At 40.8% G+C, this 26,572-nt stretch overlaps 1 protein-coding gene across 11 annotated transcripts in view; it reads left to right on the top strand.

The window, feature by feature from the left end:
• The window catches only part of TSNARE1 (t-SNARE domain containing 1), a 448,830-nt gene extending 434,632 nt beyond the window's left edge, over window positions 1-14,198 (top strand). For all 11 annotated transcript variants that reach the window (XM_064398977.1, XM_064398966.1, XM_064398995.1 and 8 more), the window contains one exon: window positions 13,787-14,198. The gene's annotated coding sequence lies outside the window, so the exon portion shown is untranslated. The remainder of the gene's footprint in view (window positions 1-13,786) is intronic.
• Window positions 14,199-26,572: the final 12,374 nt, after the last annotated feature.

The following is a 26,572-nucleotide window of genomic DNA, read 5'->3' as shown; positions in this document are numbered from 1 at the left end:
ATTTTCTCACACAGACATTCAAATATAGATCTACAGATAATTTGGGAAATACAAATTGAAATACACATAAACATTTTAACACATTTCCATTTTTTATTCCTTGCAGTTAAAATTAAGTAGAAATCCAATATGAAATCTTTGCTTAGTTGGAAACATCCAGTTCTGCCTTTTTAAAATACTGAGCTATTGCAGAGTGACGAATAATAATGAAAATAAAAACTCTACATTAATTATAATTTTCTTAATAAGGAATTCAGATGGAGGATTAAAATAACAAGAGATTTTCTCAATAAAGGAATTAATGCTCTGAGAACACATTCACAGAACATTGTTTTTTATGGTACACCAATGGACACTGGAAGATAGAACAAATAGAGGAAAATCACTGATTAAATAAATATTTAATACATTTAATGGATTCACAGTTTTTGTAGAAGAAGGTAACACACAGACTGTTTTATCAAGAGCACACATTAAATACTTTGCATGTTGTGTACCCTTGCAGAAGGATAACTGAGCTGCTTGCAGGTGCTTTACCCTGGGGGATGCAGTCCCGAAATTGGTGCAGGAATATCAGCAGGCAGAATTATCTGCAGTGCCACATTGGATGATGCAGCCATTCTACATCAGAGCTCCCTAGAATGGGGTCCCTATCAACCCCCAGAGGGTAAAAACTTGCTACAGGCCTTTTGGGACAAATTAAACTTACCTCATGAAGTGGGAAACAAATGCATGGGATGGAAGGAATGGTATTTATGGAAGTACAGTCAAGGAAAGACAGGAAGGTGAGACAGGCAGCACACAATGTTTTGGGTGAGGCAACAAAGCTGTGAACTGGCAGCCATCCAAACAGATTTGGCAAATATTAACCCATGTAACAACCTCAGTGGAAATGGAATTATCATCCTTTAGCCCTGTGGTCACTTTGGCTGATAGCCTTATTTGCTGAATGCAATTGCTGCAGTTAAAAACCACAATCTTACCAGATCACACGGAATCACAGAATGGGCCAAGGTGGAAGGGAGCACAGTGGGGTCACCTGGTGCCACCTCCCTGCTCCAGCAGGGCCATCCCAGAGCACAGGGCACAGGATTGTGTGCTGAGGGTTCTGGAATATCTGCAGGGAGGGAGACCCCACACCCTGTCTGGGCAATCTGTTCAGGGCTTGGTCACTGCACAGGGAAGAAGTTCTGCCTCACGTTCAGGTGGAACTTTGTGGGATCAGTTCCTGCCCGTTCCTCTTGTGCCATTGCTGGGCTCCACAGAGCAGAGCCTGGGCCCTGCTCAGAGCCCTCCCTGCAGACAGGGACACACAGGGATGAGGTCTCCTCTAAGCTGTCTCTTCTCAAGGCTGAACAGCCCCAGCTCCCTCAGCCTTTCCTTTTCAGAAATGCTCCAGTCCCGAATCATCTTTTTAACCCTTTCCTGGACCTGCTCCAGGAGCTCCATATCTCCCTTGTCCTGAGGAGCCCAGAGCTGGACAGAGCACTCCAGATGTGCCTCACCAGGGCTGAGCAGAGGGGCAGAATCTCCTCTCTCAGTCTGCTGGCAGTGCTCTTCCTGATGCATCCCAGGATCCCATTGGTCTTCTTAGCCACAAGATCAGGACCTATCTGAAAGCTAAATGTTTCAATAAATCAGTTATTTTCAAATAGGCCTCCTATTTCTGACTCTTTTCTTGGAATCTCTTTACCCTGTTTCCCCAGCAACGTGTCTGCACTGACTTTCCCTTCTGAGGCCTTCTAGTAATTCTCTGATACAGCCAAAACTTGTTGAGACTGCAATACACAGGGGCACAGGTACAGCAGAGGAAACACTATAAAAGTTTCAATCCTACTCCTAAACTCATGCAGGTATTTGTTGAGCAGCAGACTGAAATCAGCAGTGGTATTTCTGCTGCAAGGACAATGCCTCACACGGTAAATCTGCTGTGAAATGGTTTGTGATCAGCGAGTCTGAGTCCAAGGGGTTGGAAACAAAAGAAGCTCTGTCTAGGAAAGAAACAAGACCTCAAGCTGTTTCAAGCAGAAGTGGAAGAGTTCAATAAGAATTCATTATTTGAACTTTTTCTTTATTCTCTTCCCTTACATTTCCTTTCATTCTGCCCTCTGCTCCAACCCCAGTAGCTTGCACCCATCTGTTAAAATATAAAAAGGGCTCCCTCTGCTAGTGCCTATTAAAGTGCCATATGGCTGAGGTATAGCCTGAGGTGCTGAGCATCACAGAGTGCAGCTCTGCAGAATAAAGATTCCTGCACTTGAGGTTTAATTAGGTAAGTGCTTTTTAAGTAGCATCGCTGTTTCCCCTTAAAATATTTACTACTCCTCACCAAAGAACAAGGATGAAGCTGGTCTAAATCACAGCCTGACATGTTCCAGTGAGTGTTCCCCTCCTTCTCATAATGATTCACTTCTCCTTCCCCCTCAGAGTTGGGGATAACAGGCAAAGTGGTGTCCCAAATGTGTCTGATCCCTCCTCCTGTGGAGGAATCTTTCCAACCTCATCGCTGCTGCTGCAGACAAGGGTGTGCTCTGGGCTCCACCTGCTGCAGAGGAGGAGGGAGTTCTTTATTTCCAGGCGCAGCTGCACTACAGCTTTATTGAGGGGGAAATACAGACAGGGATTGTGTGCTTTGAGCTGTCACATCCAGTGATGGGCTGGGGTGTGGTGCTGCAGGAATCTGCCACCTCCAAAGAAGGAATTCCAAACTAGAAACCCAGTGCAGAGAAGGCAAAAAACATCTAAAAAAACAGTTGACAAAGTGTACTTTGAGTTTATTCTGATTCTTCCAGCTGCCAGATGCAGGTCAACAATAAATATTATGCCTTTGATTTTGTAGTTTGATTGTTTGCTTGGTTTTTCAGTGTTACTGTTATTCTTGTTAAGAGGAAAGTTTGGTATCTGAGGGGAGAGGATCTCCACTTGCTTGGTGAGGTGTAGGTTTTTGTTCAGACCTATTGAATATGATGTGCCCCCTGAAAAAGTCCATGGGAAGTCTTGGAGAGCTTGGTTGTGCTGGACAGAGAAGGCTGTGCATCAACTACCAAAATGATTCTGCTTTTTAAACAACTACAGAGATATAAAGAAAATTCAAACATCTCTATTCTATGGATTCACACTAAATCCCTGGAATTTTCTATCTTGTATTTTGTCTACCCTAGTTTTTCACTTTTATGTTAAGCACCCCAGTCACTGTAGTACACAAGATCTGTTAAAACAGATATCCTTTTATTTTTGTTTCTTTGCCTCTTGTCTAAAAGACTTGAGCTGTAAAAAAAGCTTTTTTGATACCCAAAAGCTTTCTCTCTGTCTACTGGAGCCCTTAAATACTTCATCTCCCCTCTTTTCTCTCTTAATCCCTTATAGCACTACATGCTAAGGAAAAAGTAAAATCTTAATCATTTCTGCTCCCAGAAATGGAACCAGAGGCATGATGCAGAATATATAATGTACAGCTGACTCGTCAGTGATTGCTCATGATTATCTTTCCTCCCCAACAAACTCCTGTTTCTTTCCAAAAGAAAATGGAGACACTTCTGGAGCTCTACATAATCCCTTTAGTGCTGCTCTTCCCAGCAGTGATAATAAACAGGGAGGAGTTAAATAGATGCAGCACCCTCATAAATCTGACAGAGATGATTTTGGAAATTTTAGGACACCCAGCCTGGCCAGCACAAATAATTTTACCCCTTCACTGTTTCCAACAGTACCCATGAACAAGGAAGAGTACCCAAACTCAAAGAAGAGTAATAACAAATTATGTACATAAAAAATTCCCTTGGGACTTTCCAAGCTTCTGATTATTTCCTGCTCAGGGAGTTCTGACACTGTTTCTTGCTTAGTAACTCGGAGATATTTCTTTGAAATATTTTTCTATTCTTCCCTTCAACCTGTGGGTTTTATTTTATTCATTTTTTGGTGAGTATGGCAGGAGAACTTACACAATGGAGGATAGGATTGCTTTTCTGTGCACAAAGAACATTATGAGGAAAAAAAGATGGGAGCTGTATCCATGCAGTAACTAAAGAATTTATAAGGCTTTAATTAGATGGGTCCCAGTAAGATCTAACATGAGAGTTGATACTTATTGCTTATTTCCAATAATGCTACCCAAGAAAATAATCTGGATTCCATATGAAAGTGGGAATCCAGATTTGTGTGTAGATTAAAAAAAAGGAAGGAAGGAAGGAAGGAAGGAAGGAAGGAAGGAAGGAAGGAAGGAAGGAAGGAAGGAAGGAAGGAAGGAAGGAAGGAAGGAAGGAAGGAAGGAAGGAAGGAAGGAAGGAAGGAAGGAAGGAAGGAAGGAAGGAAGGAAGGAAGGAAGGAAGGAAGGAAGGAAGGAAGGAAGGAAGGAAGGAAGGAAGGAAGGAAGGAAGGAAGGAAAATGCACAAGGCACATTATGAATAAAGGCTTCTTTCTGATACTAGTTGTTGCAACACTCATTTATCTGGTTACTGAAAATTTATTTATACAAAAAATATACAAGGTAAACCATAAAAACCTGTGAACAGAATAAGGCAGTAAAGAAATATTAATTTCAGAATTAGAATATTTTTAAAAAAGAAATATGAGATTACTGTCACTGAAGTTTAGACAGCTAATCCTGAACTTGTCACTTGATGTTCCCTTTCAGGCTAATGCTTATATATTTTTTTCTTTAGCTATTGAATAGATTTGTTAAACATGAGCCAGACTGTCCTCTCTCCTCTGTACAGAGAAAAGAGAGTGATTTGTGTTGATCTGGAACATTTGAATTTGAATGCAAGGAATCTCATCCATAATATTCCATATTGACTAATCTGGAACAGTAGAAAAGGGAATAAACATCCACTAGGCAGGATATTTCACCCACCTACACTGGAAGAATGGTGGAAGAGATCAAAAGGAAAGTCAACTCAGCTATTTTCACCCTTATTTGTGAACAGCCCACTAAGGTCCAAATGAGGAGGTGTCCAAAAGATTTATCAAGGTTATCTACAAATATCAGAGTGAAATCCCTGACATATGTGCGTTTTCCTGCCATAAGCAGGGATCAACTGCATTAGTCTCCCTGGTGTCTACTAAAATATCTCTTTTCTGATGGGATTAGGGTTTGCATGAATCCAGTACTGACTGTAGAGTGTAAGCAAAGCAAACATGTGAAGCTTCCTTGCATCCTATGCCTCAGCCCTGGTACCATCTGTAGGAATAACACCAGCATATGTGTGTAAAACCAGCATCACCCAGAGTTAACAACATCTAGAGCCCAGATGGATGAAAAAAATGCATTATATTTACATCTATAGAATTTATTAGTTCTTTTTTAATTAGCTCTCTATGCAGCAATTTATTTCCAGTGCTGTTCTTAATGAAAACATTATAAGTTGCAGTTCTATTTCCAGTGTTAAGAGTTTTGTCCATTCCATCTCTGTCCTCATTGACTAAAACCAGTTTTGTTTCCTTCATAGTTAAATAGTCTTTAAAAAAATTATCTGAGGAAGGTACTTCTTGTGTTTAAATATGCATTGCTGCTGCTCTGAAAACACCCATCAGTGCATGAGACAGCAACTCTTGCTATACAAGTGTGGTTTTTTTTCCTGATTGGGAACATTTTCAACTCTCATTTTCCCTAGTTCTGCACAAACCACATTATTCTGCCACCAGCTCCCTTTCAGCAGAACTGGAGCATACAGTTCCTGCTCCCTTAGCTGGAATAGTTTAATGCCAACCATTTTGTGTGTCTTCTGTGGGCTTTTTTAAGGTTTATTTCCAGTAACACGTGAATGAGAATTTAAGGGGTTCTGCCACCTTTTACAGCTGTGATTTGCTCGCTCTGTAGTTAAAAGCAGCTGCAAGGTGAAAGCCTGGTATTTCCCCATGGCAGGTTCTCAGGGATGGTGGAACAGTAACGAGGCACTGGATGGGCACTGAGAGATTTGCATCCTTGGCAGCCTTGGCTGTGTACTCCAGTGCTTAAGCATCCATCTCCTTGAATCTGTCCTGCAACCAGACACATTTTAACATAAGTCAGCATTTTTCCTCCTGATACTTAATCCAAGATGAAACTCAAATGCCAGTAACTCTGCTTGTTCCCAAAAAAACCACAAGATTTGCCACACTGGTGCACATGGATGAGTTGCCAGGTCTGCTATCTAATCTCTCTTAGTGTCTCAGCTGGCCAGTGTTTTATGCCTCTCGTTTTTACATTATCCTGAGTGCTTCCCAGAATAATTCCACATATTCATGAAGCTGCTTTTCTCTCTCCTTCCTCCCTCCACACTGCAGGAGCTGCCAAATGTGAGTCAGGGAGCTCTGTCCTGCTAAGGAAAGGCAGTGGCTACTCAGACCAGGAGGGATGTGACCTCTTTCACAGAACCATCTTGCAGCTGAGCAAAGTTACTGCAGCTCAAATTGTAAAGTGAACCCATGGATGAAGAACAGCCAATGGTATTTTTTTGGTCATTCAGTCACTTAGATTTAGAGCACACATTGCCAGAAATTTCAACCTTCTTGTCAAGGCAACAAAATAAAGTCATAGCCATCCTGTGTAACTCGAGCCTCACCCTTCTGAGTTTCAGCCCTCAGAAAAACATGATTCCAGATGAATTTATTTAGTTTGTTATGGGGACGTTGTGAAGGAAATCCCAAATTGCAAGGGAGTTTTTTTTTTTGAGAAGTAGAATCATAGAATTGTTGAGGTTGCAAAAGACCTCTAAGGTCATTGAGTTCAGCTGTCCTCCTACCCCCACCACCAAGTTCACCACTGAACCAAGTCCTCGGGTGCATTTCCACACTGTTTTTCCCACTTCCAGGGATGGTGACTTTACCACTTCCATGGGCAGCCTGCTCCATTGCTTTACAACCATTTCCATGACAAAAATCGTCTTGATATCAACTCTAAATCTTTTCTGGGACAACTCGAGAGCATTTCCTCTTCTCCTGTCTTTTGTTACCTGGGAGAAGAGACTGGCACCACCTCACTATTACTTCCTTTCAGGTGTAGAAAGCAATAAGGTCACCCCTCAGCCTCCTTTTCCTCCAGGCTAAACAGGATGACAATACTTCTACAAGAAAAGTAATATTAAGAGAAAATCAGTACACATTTCTGTGTCTTGTGACCTTGAGAAGAGGTAAGACCTTATTATTAAGTGGGTTTGATTCTTTCTCTTTCCTGACTTGCTATAGTACAGGGATGAAGTTTGTGCTTCAGGTAGCTCCTGAGGTTTCCTGTCAGAACTTTTTGGGAGAACTTGTTAGAACCCAAATTTTAAACCTCAAAAAATACATTCAAGGTTTATCTCAACTGTATCACTCAAAAAAAAAAGTTGCTGTGTGTTGAAAAGGAACTTTTTCTTGGATTAAACATTGTCGTGTTAAAGAACTATGCAATGACTTTTCAATCATACCAAACTCTGCCACGCACAGCAGGCTATGAGAGAAAAAAATGAGGTCAGCTCACTCATAAATAGATTTTCCCCTTGTTTTAATGTGATAAGACAATGCTGCTGAGATTCGCTCTTCACTTGCCATTTAATCAGAGCTGAGTTTGCAATGTCATTACCCGATGTTTCACATATTCAACACCAGGTAATTTAAAAATCTTTATGCAAATGGCCCTGCTACTTCTATAACAGCATTTGTTTTTAACAGGTTGGGCAAAATTACTCTAATTCATTATGTGTCACCTCCCAGGCTCTGGACATTCCACCTTTGTGAAATGAATTTTCTCATGATCCCCGAAGTTCAGCTAGCAATATTCACTTCTGAAATGTGATATCACCCTTTGTAACTCTTGCCATTATTATGTCATCTTCTGCAGCTTTGCCTCCCAGGTGCAAATTCTGAGCTGCTGCAAACCTTTTTTCCATGTTTATATGAGTACCAGCTGCACGTTTCTTAAAAGCTTTGCCATGTACTGTGCACTGCTAAGACACATCTTTAGGGGTCAGACTGAAATGCACAAGGGTAAATTCTTACTGGGCACATGACTAAACATGAAGATAGAAAAGACTTGGGATTTCTTTCAGTGTAGTGAATCCCAAGGAACTGACTTGGATAGACAACACCCTTCTTGGATCTCCAAACAATGCCTGGACCGTGGGCTTGGGATTTTTTGCTGGATTTTCTTTTGTTTTGTTCCCAGTATCCTCTAATTCCTTGTTTTAGTTTTGTTTTAGGGTTAACCCATACTGTCCACAAAACACACCTATGCTCTCGTGGTGGTCCCTGACTGGTACCCATGCACTTGCATTAATATCTTTATCTAAAACTTCTATTTTTAACAACAATCTGCAGCTGCCAAATTTGAAGAACTTCACATCAGGGCCAAAAATACTCTAGACTTCCAAAGGACCTAGATTTCCACTGGACCATCTTTCTAAAAAGCAAAAGAAATTATTTCAGTAAAGTTGAATCAAAGGTGGCTTCTGGGAACCATTGATGCAATTAAGAGAAAGCACAGGGGAAATAAAAGTGTAAGTGAATATTAAGCCATATTGCACGGGGTATATCATCACCCTGCCATCTCATTTTTTTTCTGACAGAAGACTCTTGGTTTATTAGGTCTGTCCTATTTTAAGAAGTTACTGTTAGAACTCCAGTATAAGCAGAAATGACCAGAGTGGCTAAATAAGAACAGCAGCTTTCCTGCTGTGGGCAGTCGTGCACTGAAGAAATTCTGCAATGAAAAGTGGACATCATTTGCTTCCCTAGAAAATTAGTGGGAAGGATTCTTTAAAGAGATGAACCTTAACTGATGAAACAACAGTCTTTACTGAAGGCAAAATCTCATCATCATGTACTACACTTGAAAACAGACCCAGCTAAAGGCCTGGAAGGTTTACAATGTCAGAAATGTAATTCTCAGACTAATCTGCTATCTGATTAACTTCAGCTTCAAAGAGGCAGGAAACACCACAGGTTTTCTTAGTATTGTGACCTTTTTTCTTCCTTTCCTTGCCTTTTATTTTTTTATTTTTTATCCTGAAAACACATCATTAAAATTTATGTATAAAGAAAAGCTGTTATATCAGGCCCATTTTGAAACCTTCATCAAAGTGATCAGAAAGGGTTTTCAGAGGCCATTCCCTGCCACCACAGATGGAGGAGATTAATTTCAAACGAGTTAAGCCATGAATTGCACCCCAACTGCAGAGAAAGGTTATCTGACTTAGGATAAATGTGATGTTGATGTTCAAAGCTGGCAATCTGTTGAATCCTAAACACAGAAGCAAAGTATATTTACTGTATTTTATTGTCAGGAAATGAAAATCAGAATATTAGCAGCTACAAGGAACTAGAGCCAGAAAAATGTAAACAACCATAGATTTTCTGCTTTCCCTTTAATACTCTCAGGGGTTTCAGAAATAGAAAATTTAGATCCTTGTGTTATAAGATGCTGTCTCCAATATCAGCCTCACAGATTAATTTAGGTTCTACATTCACATCATGAATGAGATGATGTCACAGGATTCCAGCTCTGTGATATTTGGAAGCTGCTTTGCAATGTACATCTGAAACTATAAAGTATGCAGCAGTTTCAGAGGAAAGCAGATAAAGTGTGTTGTGACATGGATTTAATTAGTGTAAATTTGCATATGGGAAGGTTTCAGTTTGAAAATATTAAAAGTCAGTAGTGCCTTGGAAACAGGTTCACCAGAACACTAAAAATAAATAAAAACAAATTAAATAAAAATCAAAATAAGAGAAAACAAAACTAAATTAAACAAAAAATGGCAAGATCAAGTCAAGAGCCTCTGTGGGCTGCAACTCAAGACACCTGTGCTGAGGGTCCAGCATGGGCACAGACTCCCTCCCTGCCTGAGTTTGACAGGTTGGGAAGGACCTTTAAATAACTCTGAAGAGCTGTTTTCATGTCCATGTTTTCAGTGCTCACCACCAAAATCCATCTGTTCATTCCATGACTTTGCAGAGCAGCTGCAAGACCTTTCCTATGGGCCTGATGCAAGGTTGGGTGAAGTCAGTGAGAGTGTTTGCAAGGACTTTAATGAGATTTGGATCATCTCTGCCCTTTCACTGAGGCAGAATTCCACTTGGTAATTTCGTGGGTCACCTTCAATCATCTCAGTCAGCTTCTAATGATTGTCATTGTTTCACAGTTTTAAAGAAGGATTCAACCACCCAAAATATCTGTATATATAATGGTCATCTACTATTAATAATGGACTGTGATTTATCTCGATGAGCCTTCTCCAACAGAAAAATTCATTGGGATTTGTATCTATGAGAAAGTCTTAAATCCATGTAAATTTGCAAATGTCAAAGGTTGTATTATCACAGCTTATTTACACGGTGTGATATGCATCCTCATATTTGCCCAGACAGAGATCTCACTTGATTTGGAACAACAGCAGGTAGGGACAAATTGTTATTTATTACTCTGGATAATTTATCTTCCCATGGGACCACCTCTTTAATTCATAGGCAGAACAGCCCAGACTAAATAAACAGCAGAGTCTATACTGTAAACCTCAAAGAGGGGAAAGATTCTCTGAGCTAAGGAGGGCTGGAGGATGGATCCTTACCTCAGGTTCCTGTTGCAGCTCAGAGCTACCACATGGCTGGAGCAGCTCTTTATGGTCTGTTTTTACAGTTCTCAGTGATCTGTCAGCTTTCATAAAAGCATAATTTTAGCACCCTGATAGCAGCAGAGTCCTTTTTTATTTGCCCTCTCTCTTTATGCATGAAAAAAAAAAATCAAGAAAATATGTTTCCTTTTAATGATTATGGAAATAATAGAAATAACTCACAGAAGTATGGACAGACAGAGCCTCAAGTCAGACACATGTATTCTAATAAAGCTCCCAAGACATTAAAGAAAACCTAGGATATATTCCAGCATCATTTTAATTTATTTCTTTCTAAAGATTGTTATTTAGTTCTCCATTTGTATAGCAATTAATATAAGACTGTACGGTCCATGAGTAGCACTGCTAAATGCAGCATAATTGTTACTACCCAAAAAGCAAAAAAAATCTTTAATCAAATCTAAGAGTATGACAGAACTCAAACTCTCTCTCAGTAACTTAAATTCATTTTTATCCTCAAGCAAACCTGAAAGGTATATGAAGTCTGTTGGGTTTTTGGCCCAGAATATATTTTAGCCAGTTTGTGTGTGGAGAATCTCTCTTGCTGCACTCCAAGCCTGAAGATTACCTATTTCTCATTCAAATGAATTTTGCATTTTAAATATTTAAATTTAAATAAATGTTTTCCCTGCCTGCAAATCAAAATTCAGAATCCCCAGCAGCTGCAGAGCCTGCTAAGAGCAATGGCCTTTGCTGGACATAGGGTTTGATTTCATGTCCAACCCATGGTGCTCTTCATCCCAGTGCTTGGAGAATTCTGTTCAAACTCCAGAGGATCTGTGCTCTTTTTCTCCTGGACACAGGCATGTGTGTGTCTGCACAGGAGCTCTCTGACATTTGAGGTGAGGCTGAGAGAGCTGGGACTGCAGCTTAGGGAAGGGAAGGCTCTGGTGGACTTTTCCCATCTATAAGTACCTGAGGCAGGGGGATAAAGAAGGTAGAAGCAGGCTTTTCTCAGTGGTTTCTACTGACAGGTCAAAAGGCAGTGATCACAACCTGAAAAATATGAAAATTTTGTTTGAAACATATATGAAAACACTTTTTTTTTTTTAAATATAAGATTGACCAAACGGGGAAATGGATTGCTGAGAGTTATGGAGCCTCCAGCTTTGGAGCTATTCAAAATCCAACTGGACACAGCCCAGATCACTCTGCTTCATCTCCAGAATTTTTGTGAATTTCTGTGATTCTGTAACTTGAACAGGTGATGATTGTTGACTAGAAATAGGGTAGAATTCTATAATGCCATAAAATGGTTTGGGTTGGAAGAGACCTTCAAGGTTCACCTTAGAGCCTTTCCTCTTTAAAAAGTGCTGGGAAATATTAAATAAAACAGAAAAGTGAGAATAGTTCCCAAGTGGAAGGAAAGGTTAAATGATTAGTGGTGTCCATCCCCTTTCCAGAGCTTTTTTCTTGTGTGAGTGACTTGAGCAACTCCTCTTGTGGCATTAAAAGGACTTTGGCTGCTGAATTTATGCAGCTAAATTTAGATGTCAACAGTGAACCTTTCTGCATCTGGGAAAGTCATCCTGAAGATCCCTTTGCAGTTAATGTGAGTCAATACCAGCCAGTGAAATTTAGGTCAGTACAGAGTTGATTACTTTATTCAAATGATCCCCACCCTAAAAACCCTAAAAATCTTTGGCTGTATTGATTAGATTTGTAATTACTGTAATAAGAGCCTGGAGCCTGGGAGTCATTCTACTCAGATGGAGGTGCTTAGACCTTGAATTAGCTGGGATGAATGTCATCTTCAGAAGGATACCCTTCCCATTAGAGTGTTTCTATTGCCTCTTTGAGGCAGGAACCCTCATCTCTGCTTTGTATCTGCAACAGCACATAATGGACATCTGGCTTCAAAAATATTATCTGAGCAATCTTATAATGAGCAGTTTAAAAATTAGCATTAATTAAATATGTTTGTGTCTGTATTTGGCTGCTTTGTGTCTGATCGTGGTCTATTTTAACACCTTGTTGGTTTGAAGTAAAGCATAATTAAAACAGTGTTTCTGAGGCTTTCACCTGTATTAAAAACAGCTAGAAAAAAAGAAAAGAAGTTGTCATCAGTTATGTCTTCAGTAATAATAATGACAGACCAGTTTTTCATTCCTTTCCTCACCCTGGATAACAAGTTTAAGTAGATTTTCCTAGACTGCCTGTGTACACAAACACAGTAGCTGAGGAAGTGGAGGTAGAATAAACACAAACACTACAAAAGCCTGCTGATATATTTCATAGTGATGCTTCTTACAAACACTCAGGGCTGTTTCATAGGTGGTGAGTGAAAAAATACAATCTGTGCAACCTCAGAAGTGCAAAGTACTGATCTTGTAGGTGCTGTCCTGCTGCAGATGTTGTTCTTAAGAAGTTTCTTTTACAGTAATTGGAGAGAAAAAAGACTCTTTGATCAAAACGTTCCTTTTTTTAATTTCAATTAACTTGTCTACATGAATAGTGTAAACATTTTATGGTTTCGATCTACATGGTTTTGATCTCTAATTAGACATCTATGAGTTATAATGAGTTGTTCCTAGTCAGAGGAAGTGCCTAAGGTTTTCATTTTTTCACAGCATGGAAAAATGGGAAACAATACAATTTCTCAGCTATATTCTCTCCAGTAAAGTGAACCAGTGCCATGTTCTTTCTTTTATTCTTTGTCCATTTTGCAGAAAACTATATTTTTAAAACTACATGCATTTTTCTCCAGGTATGGGAATTGCTGGCATTGAAGAGAACACACAAATTACTTTTTTCCTTGCTACAGCAGATTAAATGCTGTATTTTCTTAATGAATTTTTTTGTTTGTTTGGTTTTTTTTTCTGTATTCTCAGTCATAGAACCACAGAGCCATCAAAAAGTTTGGGTTGGAAGGGACCTTAAAGATCTCATGCCAACCTCTCTGCAATGGGCAGGGAATCTTCCCCTAGACCTGATTATTCACAGCCCCTTCCAACCTAGTTTTGAACATCTCCAGGGACGAGGAGTCCACAGCCTTTGTGGGTAATATGTCCCAGTCTTCTCATCCCTTCCGCTTCCACAATTTCCTTAGCCTGGAATCAGTGAAAATACACTTTCCTGAGCTTGATCTGCTTTGTTGTTGTCTGTGCCTTCTGGGAGCAGCCACCCTTCCATCAGCGACAGCCCTGCACCAGAAACTGGGAATCCTGTTAATACTCACCAGCTGTTCTTGGTTTTGCAGAGCCTGTGGTCACCCTGGGAAGTGGAATGGATTCTCAAGGCACTGCACATTCAGGCCCCACGTCCATGTCTGCATTTCTGATCACGTCATATTAAACCTGCTGTAACCAACAAGCACTAATTGTATGAAAGAAAAGCTAAGTTTTATACTGTATGTCGGTATCATTGTGAATAATTTTGCCTATTCCCCCCCCTTAGGCATACTTTACCTTATGTTACAGATTTTAATTATGCCCCCTGTATCTATTTCTTGGAATTCTATTCTATTTCTAGAATAGAAATTCTATTTCTTTGCCTCCACATTTGCTATACAATGTGCTGTAAGATAAGTAGCTGTTAATTCATCTCTATTGTTTGTGTTTTTAACATGCTCTTGATCTCCAATTCTGCTCATTTAAAACTGTGAAAGTCAAGATGTTTGTCTGGTTCTTTTTTTTTTTTTTTTTTGTTACTGTTTTTCTATGTTTAAAAATTAATTTAGCTCAGATTCCCCTGCTGTGCACTGCTGCTTTAGAATTTGCTCTGCTGGATCTGAGCTAAGCACTTCCACAATTTCATGTGCCGTTTACAACACATCAATTAGATGCTTATTTGATCCAACTGTATGCACAGAACACCATATTTATTCATGAGAAATGTCACTGAAAGAGCAGGACAAATAAACAAAACATTATATTACGATTTTTTGGTGGCCTTTAAAAAAAACCCAAGCAAGATATCTCATGAAAAATGCCAAATCTTGCTTTAGACTTCATTTAATAAGTTTCAATGCAACCAACATTTGTGATTTTGTTCCATTTTTATCCATAATGTTTTCTCCTGACAACATGATTGAAAGTTCCATTTAAATTCATTTTTAAATGTGTCATGTATTATAAATGCAGTTTTCCTTCAGTAAATAAAGCATTTCAAAATGGTTTTAATTAAAATGCCATAAGAATTATTGAAGAGAATTTAACAAAATCATATATTTTTTACTTTTTGGGAAAAGCAAAATCTTTTGACGAAAATATTTCTTAGCAGAAAAAGAAAAAAAAAAGGAAAACAAAATGTTACCTCTATATGTTATGGGTGTTTGGCTACTGTGAAGATTTAGAAAATAATAACAAATATTAAACTGGATTCTCACCTGCACTGATATCAGTTACATGCTCCCTTTCCAAAGAGCTGATACAGTCTTTCATCAGTAAAGGCTGAACACAGAAAATGCTCAGAAAAATCTTGCAGGTGCTTAAGCTCACTCTGGGTCAAAACTGTGAAACTTCTTAGATCAGCACAGTCAGGTTTGGAGAAGAAACACAAGTCACAGTTTCTGGTGGCTTTTCTTTAGATATATGAAATCTACCTAAATGGATTGGTATATGTTACATTAAATATTCATTAATTGCTATTAAGAAAAGTTAACGAATAGGGAGTTACTCTTCTTTTTTCTCTCCAGCCAAATTCCGTGCTGGCATAAAATTAGAAATTATGACACCTACAGCTTTACCTTACTACAGAGTTTGCTTCTGAAGTTGAACTCCCCTCTTTTCTTCACCACAAAGTGCAGACTGCCTCCATCAGCACATTTGGCAAATCCTGCAGAGATGAAAATAATTTTCATCTAGTTAGTGAGAGCTGAAATGAACCCAGCTCGTAGCTGATTGCAAGCAAATATTTTGAGAGCTTCGAGCTGCATTTGAACAAGGGATCCAGGACAAACAATCCTTGCCCAGTCACTAATCCCGTTCATTAGGAGCTCAGTGATTACCTCATTAGTGTGATTGAGCTTTCCCTGGACCTGCTCACACAGCAGATCATTTGGCATTGATGACCCAGGTAAAGAATTTCTCTGCTGAAACTACAAAGGTTGCCTGGCTTCAAGCAAGGAGGAAATCATGTGGCAATAAAGATGGGCTGTTGTGTATTGTAGACTTGGTTATAATGGTAAATGTCATTAAAAAAAACAAACTATTCATGAGGCCATTATAAAACAGTATATTCATGCCAAATCATAGAATTAGAAAATTGTTTGGTTTGGCAGGGACCTTTGAGGACTGTGTAGTCCAAATCCCTGCCACAGGGACCTTCTTCTAAACCAGGTTGCTCCAAGCCCTTACCCAACCTGGCTTTGAGCATTTCCAGGGATGGGGCAGCCACAGCTTCTCTGGGAAACCTGAGCCAGGGCCTCCCCACCCTCACTGTAAACAATTTGTTCCTTATGTCTAATCTATGTCTCCCCTGTCCCAGTTTAAAACCATTGCCTCTTCTCCTGTCACTACACACCCTGGTGAAAAGAACCTCTGTCTTTCTCATAAACGCTCTTCATACACTGAGATGGGGCAATGAAGTTTGTGCAGAGCCTTCTCCCCACCAGGGCTGAGCAGTGGAACCCCAGCAGCAGTCAGAGGAGTGGGAATGTGTGAGAGAACAGCCCTGCAGACAGCCAGGTCAGAGAGGAAAGAGGAGCAGGAGCTGCTCCAGGAGCTGCAGCAGAGATTCCCCTGCAGCCCAGGGTGCAGCCCATGGTGAGGCAGCCCTTGGTGAGATTCCCCTGCAGCTCTTGAGGGTCCATGGGCTCCTGGCAGGACCTGTGACCCTGCAGAGAGAGGAGCCCATGCTGGAGCAGGTTTGATTGCCTCCACAAGCACCCCAGAAAGGCTCAGCCTGTTCCTGAAGGACTGCTCCCCATGGAAAGCACCACACTGAAGCAGTTTGTTAAGTGCAGCCCATGGGAAGGACTCACATTGGAGAAGTTCCTGGAAAAGTGCCTCATGTGGAAGGGACCCCACAGTGGAGCAGGGGAGGAATGGGAGGAGTCTTCCCCCTGAGGAAGAAGGATCAGCAAAGATGGGTGAGGAAGTGACTGCAAGCCCCATTCCCTGTTCCTCTGCCCCACTGAAGGGGAGCAGACAAAAGACTAAGAAGTCAAACTCCGGGAGGAGTGTGGAGAAGGTATTTTAACATTCGGGTTTATCATCTTGCTCTGATTTCATTGGTAACAGATTAAACTAATTTCCCCAAGTCGAGTGTTTTGCCCAGGGCAGGAACTGCTGAGTGATCTCACCTGATGAGATGCAGGACTTTGCACTTGGCCTTGTTCAGCTTGACACAATTCACGTTTCCCAGGCCTGTCAAAGTCCCCCTGCCCAGCATCCTTTCCTTCTAGTGCATCCTTCACAAACATGCAGAAGGCTACACTCAGTCCTGGTGTCTGTGTCATTTATAATGATATTAAATCATGCTGGCTCCAAATGGACACAACTTGTTACCAATCCCCATTTGGACAATGAGCCATTGACTGCAGCTGCAAGTGAAGATTTATTTTCTATTTCTTCAGACACTTCATGGGTACATTTTCCTTTGCCCTCCTCATGGAAAATATAATATCTAACAATGCCATTAAGCAGCTGTTTTTGTTACTGATGCTTTGGAAGAAAATACAGGCAGAGTTTCTTCTTTACAATATCTCTGGCAGAGACACAGAGCTCAAAGATTTCCAACAGCAGGCAGTTCACTTTGGCAGATCCTGCAAACCACCGTGGTGTAGAGGGTTAATTGGTAACAAATAGGTGAGAATGGGATATGACAGGAGAAAATTCTAATAAAACCTCTTTGCAAAAGCATTATGAGGAGTGAGAGCATGCTGGCAATATTGGAAGAGAAGTTAAAAAGATCCTGACAAAATCAATTAAAAAGAGGCACATCAGAGGCATGGTGAGCTAAGTACCCAGTTCAATTATTAAGTTGTCAGGTCCTCTTAGTCCGGAGTGGAATAGAAAACAGTTTTTTTCTCTGGTGCCTTAAGGATGAATGTGAACATGAGAAAAAAACCTGTTTGGGTGCCTTGTGCTGCTGCTGACAAGCCATGCAGGAGCCAGGGAAATTGCTCAGATTCTGAGACCTTTAAAAATGACTGTTTGCCAAAACCGAGTCCACAAAAGGAGATAGATCTCAAATAGTGTTGCACATACCATCAACTCTGCAACAATTTCTTGACTTTTTCTCCCCTTTTATGACACACATGAAAAATTTTACTGTACATACAATTCCAAGAGTCAGACTTTGATGAACCTTGTAGGTCACTTTCAACTCAAGATATTCTATGATTCTGTGAGATCTGCTGTGCTGGGAAAACAGCTGTTTGAACTAAGCAGGAGGAAGCCTTGAGGAGCCTTCTATGCCTTCATCAGCACAAGGTAGGACATGAGGACAATTCTACTGCCTCAGCTCAATACTACACATCATTCAATATTCTGTCTCCAGCACTGGCAAAAAAAAAGTAAATAGGAAAAAGTACCTTCAATCTTTTCTTCCTAATAATCTCACAGTCTTCAATCCGATTTTTTCCATTGAGGGAATTTCCAGGTGATGGTGTGGTTTGAAAACAAGTTTCAAAGATCTATTTCCAAGAGGGAAAAAAAAAAAAAAATCCCCAAAATTTCAAGGTTTGGTTTTGTTGTTTATTTCATTTGGCCCCACCTACTATAATTTCACATTCATTTTTTCCTTCCATTGACAAAAGATGTTGGCAGTCTGTCTCAATACACCCTTTCCACCTCATCATAATTTCATAGCCTATTAAACATAGGATATAAACCTCAAAGAACAATTATTTAAATTAGATATTAGGAAGAAATTATTTATTATAAGGGTGGTGAGACCCTGGCACAGGCTGCCCAGAGAAGCTGTGGCTGCCCCATCCCTGGAAGTGTCCAAGGCTAGGTTGGAGTAATCTGGTTAAGTGGAAGATGTCCTGGCCCATGGCAGGGGGTTGGAACAAGATGATATTTAAGGTTCCTTCCACCCAAACCACACTCTGATTCTATGATATGCTGACTTTGAGACAGCCCCGTCCAGCTGAAAGGAGTTCAGGCTTTATCCTGAGCTATCTCGTGTTAGCAGAGGACCTGTTATCTCCTGTGCATGCTGCATTTTGATCCTAAGCCAACTGAACTTATTGGACCTGTCAAGCATTTTATTTTTTCTCTTTCACCCATTTTGGTAATTTCTTAGTCAAAAACCAGAGAAAGCCACAAAACTGAAAATGCAGTGATTGACACATTCCTGCACTTTAGCGTTCGCGCCTCTACGAGCGGACGGAGCGAAAGCGAAGAACGATGGAGCAGGTCAGCAGATCACTCTCTAACAACTTATTAATCTGCCCTTCTGTCAGTCCAAGGGGACTTGAAACACTGAAAGTGGCTGCAATTCATCCATTTAGTTTAAGTGTGTTAACCCACATAATGAGGTGCAGTCTCTTCCAAGGCAGCAGCCCTGAGCATATTAATGATCCCTCACATGGAGTCTGGGCTGTGCTTCTCATGTGCTCACTCATTACAGGCTTCCACACTGTGGAACTGAGCTGAACCTAATTAGACCACAAAGAAATATGGTTATAATTGGTCTGGGGCAGCTCAGTAATACATAATAAGTAAGTTTAATTGGCTTCTTCTTTGTTTTACTGGTTCTAGAATTTATCGTTTGCTTTGAACATTGGGCCAACTCCACCTCACCTTGCTATGGAAAGCAGATGAATAAAAATATGATGATGATTAGTAATTTGGTGGTTGATTATACAAAGTGATGGCAGAAATTGCTGAGTTTCACAATAAAAGACGGGGATTCCTGATCCTTGGATGCTGCCAGTAACTGAATATCACATTTAAGAGTATCAGATGGCATTTAGAAAATTAAATCGGTCACTGTTGCTTTGTAATCTTTGTTTCAGTGTAATGGAGTTATGATCAATGCCAAAATCTCTATCTATCATAGCTAGAAATCATATATATATATATGTAAAAATTAAATTAGAAACTACCTCCAAGGTGAACATGTTTTTGATTGATATAAACAGAGCAAGGAAGACCATATAGTGGAGTTTCTGGAAAAATGTGTAGGAAAATGAACCCTTCCTTCCTTCCTTCCTTCCTTCCTTCCTTCCTTCCTTCCTTCCTTCCTTCCTTCCTTCCTTCCTTCCTTCCTTCCTTCCTTCCTTCCTTCCTTCCTTCCTTCCTTCCTTCCTTCCTTCCTTCCTTCCTTCCTTCCTTCCTTCCTTCCTTCCTTCCTTCCTTCCTTCCTTCCTTCCTTCCTTCCTTCCTTCCTTCCTTCCTTCCTTCCTTCCTTCCTTCCTTCCTTCCTTCCTTCCTTCCTTCCTTCCTTCCTTCCTTCCTTCCTTCCTTCCTTCCTTCCTTCCTTCCTTCCTTCCTTCCTTCCTTCCTTCCTTCCTTCCTTCCTTCCTTCCTTCCTTCCTTCCTTCCTTCCTTCCTTCCTTCCTTCCTTCCTTCCTTCCTTCCTTCCTTCCTTCCTTCCTTCCTCCCTCCCTCCCTCCCTCCCTCCCTCCCTCCCTCCCTCCCTCCCTCCCTCCCTTCTTCTGCCCCTGAAGTGGAATATTTGAAGACTCAGAAGTAAACACTATAAAAAATGAATTCTCAGCTCTAGTGAGGAAGTCTTACCAAACACCTTGGGAAATTCCTCAACATCCCATCTTGAAATCACTTTTCAAAATATTTTGCTAGAATTTTCAATCACCTATTATGACTGCTGCCTGGCTGCTTTGCTCCCTTTGACAGCCTAACAGGATCTCTCTGTGCTCAAGAATCACAAGGGTACAGTAGGATATAGTGAATCAACCCTGTGCTAAGTCTCATTTTTATTTCAAGAGGAAAAAGCCAAAAAGTCCATGACAGGTGTAGCTGGAGCATCCTTTTCCATCCTTTGTTCACACAGCTTGCAGATATGAATGAAAGACTTTGTAGCAGGAATTTACTGGATAAACTTGGGCATTATATGGGTCACTACTGCCCCTGTCACACAGCTTAGAGACCCTACAGGGTCTGGATGTGTTTGTGTAGCTGCAGAGGTGCTTTCATGCTGAGTGTAGTGACATCCCTGCTGGACTTGAACTCTGGAGGAGAAAATAAGTACCAAAGAGACAAACCAGAGAGCCCAGGGGACTCTGGCTGGTGCTGGCTGCAAAACATGAAAGCAGGATCAAAGAATCACAGAATGGTTTGGGCTGGAAAGGATCTTAAAGGTCATTTATTTCCAACCCCTCTGCCATGGACAGGGACAGCTGTCACTATCCCAGGTTACTCAGATTCTCATCCAGTCTGGTGTTGAATGCTTCCAGGGATGGAGCAGCCACAGCTTCTCTGGGCAACCTGTGCTAGTGCCTCACCACACTCACCATAAAGAATTTCTTTCTAATATCTAAAACCTAATCATCTTCAGCTTAAGAATATTATTCCCCATCCTCGCTATTCATGCTCTTGTGAAAAGTCCCTCTCCAGATCTCTTGGATCCTCTTCAGGCACTGGAAAGGGGCTCTTGGGTCTCCCCAGAGCCTTTTCTTCTCCAGGATAACCCCAGCTCTCCCAGCCTGGATCCATAGCTGAGGTGTTCCAGCCCTGGGACCAACTTGGTGTCCTCCTCTGGACTCATTCCAACAGGACCACATTTTTCTTATACTGGGGGCCTGAGGTTTGGCCACAGCACTGAAGGAGCAGAGTTGACAGAAAAGGGACCCCAGGAGTGATTACTGCAATCCTCTGTCTCACTCTGGCACTAACTTTGTAGTACCCAGCTTGCTGTCACCCTAGATAAAGAAAGAAAACAAAGCAAAAAAAGACTTCATGGAGAATGTTGATGCACCAGAACAGCTCCTGGAATTCCTGACCACCAGGCAGGTAGCAAAATGCAGAAGTTTGGGATGAGTGGCAGTGCTGACAGCAGCAGGTAGGAAAACACCAGGCAGGTCTGGGATGTCCTTTGCTTTTTGTTTCCTGGCTTCGTGATTCCACTGGGGTGTTTCTGACATGCTCAGCAGAAGGCCAAGTGCTGGGAAGCCTCTGCCAGGATCCTCCAGCCCTGCACATTCTGAGCACAGACTCAGCAATTCTTCAATCTGCAGGATGGCTTTAGTGTTCGTTTTCTTTACAGGTAAGTTGGATTCACTGCTGAGCCCAGATTTACCTTATCTTACTTTAAGCATTTAAAAATGAGCACAGCCACTTTCAGCTCCTATTACAGTCAGTGGAAAAAGATCTTGGGATAGACTGTACTACCCCCTGGAGATTCTTATGTTTCCCAAGGGCTGCTGAGCTCAAAATTTAGAGCCTCAGTTAGGTAGGGTGAGTCTAGACTGATTTTCCCTTCACAAAGCTCCAAGATAAAAACACTCTCTGGTGGGCTATAAAGTTCCATCAGGGCTGCTTCTTCCCACTTCTCCAAATCCCATATTGATCTTTCCTGTGCTTTTAAGTGTTACTAACCTTCTGAGCCTGCATCTTCATTTGACATAAGCCCAAATAAAATACTCTACAGAGGTAGGCAGGCAGGCAAGAAGAAGCCAACCTTTATAAATGTCCTGAAATATTTAAGGTCCCCAAAGGAGAAAATGCAAGCACAGTGCAAAGACTCAGAAAAAAGGTGACTCTCCATTCCCTGAAGTCATTAGAGGATTCATCAATGGCTTTATATATTACTAAAATCAGAAAACTTTGTTGTGAAGAACTTCACTGTAGATGACACCTGAGAAATTATATCAATGGGTTATGGTCACAAAACTCTGGCACTGGATAGTGTGAAAGGATTTATTTGGATAACTCAGAGAAATAAGATACATCCACAGGGAGGGCATTGAACACCAGCTGAAGAGAATTCAGATGATATGGATGTACAGTAAAGACAAAACACTTTTTCATGTTTGAGCCAAGATAGGCAAGAGTGGAAACTGTTGCTAATTCTTCAGTTAATGTGTTTTACTCCTCCAAGTCAGGTGGATTCCAGGTATGACTAATTCCATGTTGGATCCATAACAATAGAATTCAGTTTCTGATCTTTGATCTTACTGAGAAATGGCATCAAATAGTCTGTGCTTTAGAACATAAACAGGATGTATTATGCTATCCTGGCAGTCAGCCACCCCTCTTCCACGATCAACAACACCTATGAAATGTCCATGGGATAAAAATCATCAATATTTCTCTTGTGTTAGAAGCTGAAGAACAACCAGGAAAGGAAAGATCACTTCACTTTTGTCAGCTTCTTACATGAGGTGAATATTTCTGCCTTTCTCCAGCTGCTCAGTTCATCGAGGTTTGCCTTGCCTGAAGGGCAGGGGCAGTTTCCAAAGACTAAAGGACAACAGAAGAGCACTGAGAAGCCAAATTGTCATCCTAGTGTGTTGTTATTCTTCACAACTAGTTAATCACTCCCTGTACATGAGCTCAGTTTTGTCTGCTTTAATGATGAGAAGTGTACATGGGGGTTTTCCTTCCTTTTTCATGGTGTGGGGAAATGGAAGTTTGTAATTGAATCAGAAAGTTCATTGTTTTGTCAGGTGTGGCAAAAAATAGCTGCGAGGTGGCCTTAAAAGGCAGAACACTTGCCTGGCACCTCTGGGATCCTCACTCCCATTTCCAGCCCTTAAGGCATCAAAATTGAAGTAGAATTTCAGGGGAAGAATGTGAAGATGATGTCAGGCCTCTGACAAATACAGGTTAAAAAAAAAAAAAAGGGAGGATAAAGGGAGGTGATGAGTTGGGAGGGCAATCCAGTGGGGTCTGGAGTGGTGAGGAGGTTTGGAAAGATTCAAAAAGTCACTTTTACCCCATCCACTGCTCTGTCCACAGCACTGAAACCTTTTCCCGCTTCACAGTCTCTCATGGATTTCTCCCAAACTCATGAGAGTATAAATAGGTTTGATCTGTGCAAGCAAGAACACAGATGCTTGTTTTGGAGCAGAGCTTTCTCCTTACATGTGGCCAAGAGAGGCAATCCTGGCATGGCCTTCTGAGCTCATGAATTCCCTTCTTGATCAGGAGTAAAGGCTTGCTGCTGCTATGAGCATTGTTTGGTTTGGACTCAGACTGTGTTGACAGTAAAGGATTTAAGGATTGTATTTAATCTCCCAGTAAAACAGTTTACAACTAAAGGGACAAAATATTATAGAGAAGTACTGAGAAATACACTGCTCTCCTGCTCTCAGCAGTCCCTCCTACATATTATTAAACATAGCTTTTCACAAAACAAATATGATATTTTTACATTTTTGCCCCATACACAATGTGGCATTGTAAGATATAATTTGACTCTGAGGACCCAAAGGCCTTGCAGTTTATATTATTGTTCCTCTCAGTATCAGCAGTCTTTCATATCCTGATTTGCTGCCCGCTTGACCACACTCCCTTTCCCTACTTTTTGCCACATGGAAACTTCCACATTCCTCTCCAGAAAATTACTTCTGTCTCTGCAAAACCCCCTGAGATATGGCAGGCACAAAAAGCAAGAACTGGAGCTAAGAATAGAAGAGCAAGACGGTAATCACGACAATAAAACCTCCCAGATCACCAGTCAGAGCAAACATTTCCATATGCCTTTGGAGAGTTAATGTTCCCCAACCACAGCTCAGTGTTCAGTTCCATGAGGGCAGGAGCTGGGAGTGGGAGAACAGCCCCTTGCTAGTTTCTATCACAGCCAATAAGTGATATAAATAATAAGCCAATGTAAACTAATATGAGCCAGGGGAACTGGCTGGGCCGTGTCAGAAGGTCTGAAGGGATGATTGCAGGTGAGGTAAAACCCCTGGAGTGGAACAGGAGAAGGGGAGGTAATTTGGAGGGTGAGCCACAAAAGCCTCAGCAGGGCTGGTGAAAGCTTTTAGTGTTTATTCCATGATCACACAACCACTGCTCATGTGTAATGAAGACCTGCTTTGTCTTATCAACTCCATTTCCGGTTTCACCTGGCTGTTTTTGCATTATATGTAACCAAAGCTATGCTACAACAGTTTTATAAAATAAAGTTTTTAAAAAACACTTATTTTTCTCTTAGTCATCTTTCCCCTTTGATTTTAATGGATGGTTATAAAATCCCTGCGATCTACCACAAAAATGAGCACAGCTGTTAAAGACCCTACTGCCTAAATTCCCTGAGATACAGAGAGGAAAAGTCTGGAAAAAAGATGTTGTTCAGTTCAGATAGTGGAGGCAGAGATCTACAGGATAAAACGACCCCACGAGAGAAAAAATCAGAAGTTTGGGGAGAGAATGATGCAAGTGAGGAGTGAAATGTGATAGGAGAACACTAAAATACAGTTCACGAGAAAAATGTGATGTGTGCCACTGTGGAAATTTGTCTCTTCTCCTTTGCTTTCCCTTTTTAATCCGTTTTCTGGCACGGTCAATGCATTCAGTGAAAATCCAGTTACAGAGTCCCAAAATGACACACCCCCTCCACTGTGTTGGGTTTCTTGTATCTTCCACTTCCTGAGAATTTGGAACCAGATGCTGCTCAATTTTTTAATGCTTTTTCAGGGCCTGAAAAGAGGTGTGCTACTACTCAGAAGACTTTTGTCCTCACCAATGCTAATCTTGATTTTTTAACTCTTTGAAAGTGGCTATTCCTATATGGTGAATTGTTTCAGATGCTAAATTCCTTGACTTTAAAAAAAAAACCAAAAAACAAAAAACAAAACAACAAAAAACTCAACCCTATTGAAAGTTTCCTTAATTCCACTTGCCAGAATTTTACTTAATCTGTTGATAATTTTCTTCTCATGCTTCTTTTCCCAAAGATGGAGCCCAGCTTTCCTGGGGGTGGCTCAACACCTGCCTGCCTGCCCATGGGAAGCAGGGACTGAATTTCTTGTTTTGCTTTGCTGATGTGTGCAACTTTTACCTATCAAAATGTCTTTATCTCCAGTCATGAGTTTTCTCATTTTTAGGGGAGTGAGAGAGTGGTTTTGTGGGTCTGAAATCCCAGCTGGGGTTAAGCCACAAGAGAATTGTATCAGTAAAGTCACAATGCTCTCTTCAAGATAAGAACTATCTTTTATTTTGACACCAAGAAACTTGCCATCAGACAGAAAATGACTTGTCTGGGTTAATTAAAGTAAGTGTGATATACAGTCTTCATAAAATATAATGATATTACATCACAGAGTATGACAATACAGTCTAAAAGCTAAGAGAAAAATAGCAATATAACTGGAAATTCTGTGAAATATTTCTAACAATTCTGTCTCTGAGATCCATTAGAATTTTTCTCTGTGTTGTTTTTTTTTTTCCTCCTTGCTAAGATATTTCGTTGACATTAAAGAACATCTTTTGCCTCAGAGCCTTTGTATGTGGCTGTCCAAAGTACAGTTCAAGAGAGAGCTGTGAATTTTGTAACATGACCTTCCAGGTATTTTTCCACCCATTAGGTGGTCTTTTAGTTCAAGAAATGGTAAAGAAAAAAAATAAAAATAAAAGAAAAAGAGAAGGAGGAAACGTGTTCCTTTTTGAGCCTGGGAAAAGTAGTGATTTAAAAACATTTCTGCTTTTCTCTGTTAGTGATATCAAGTGGATTTGCCTGCACAGAACACAGCCTATGGGTTTCAGCTGCCTTTATATAAACTCCCTCTCAATAGAAGCACCATATTTGTCCCATAGATCAAAATATCAACAACAGACAGTCATTTATCTTCAACCCTCCCAGGACTGGGATGGTTATTGTTTTTCTCATTAAGAAAGTTGCTAAATCCCAGGGGAGTCTGGGGTTTCCAATTTCCACTGATACTCATTTGTCATATTTCTATTGCTGGTTAGAGGCACATAAATTTAGGTAAAGAATAATAATTGCTGCCTGAGGTCAGTCTCATGCCTCCCTTAAGAAAACTAGAGGTTTATGAAGAAAAAAAAGCCAAAGCCACCCTTTAGGAAGAAAAAATATGAAGACCAAGATTATTTTTAAAACCTGGGCACTACTAAGGTGTTGGATTATTTTTTGGATCGTAAGGGTGGAATTGTCACTCTGGACCTGA

Source organism: Passer domesticus, chromosome 1 (assembly GCF_036417665.1).
Source record: "Passer domesticus isolate bPasDom1 chromosome 1, bPasDom1.hap1, whole genome shotgun sequence".
In the NCBI taxonomy this organism is placed as follows: Eukaryota; Metazoa; Chordata; class Aves; order Passeriformes; family Passeridae; genus Passer; species Passer domesticus.
Note: the sequence above shows the minus strand (reverse complement) of the source record. Positions and strands in the feature narration are given on the sequence as shown.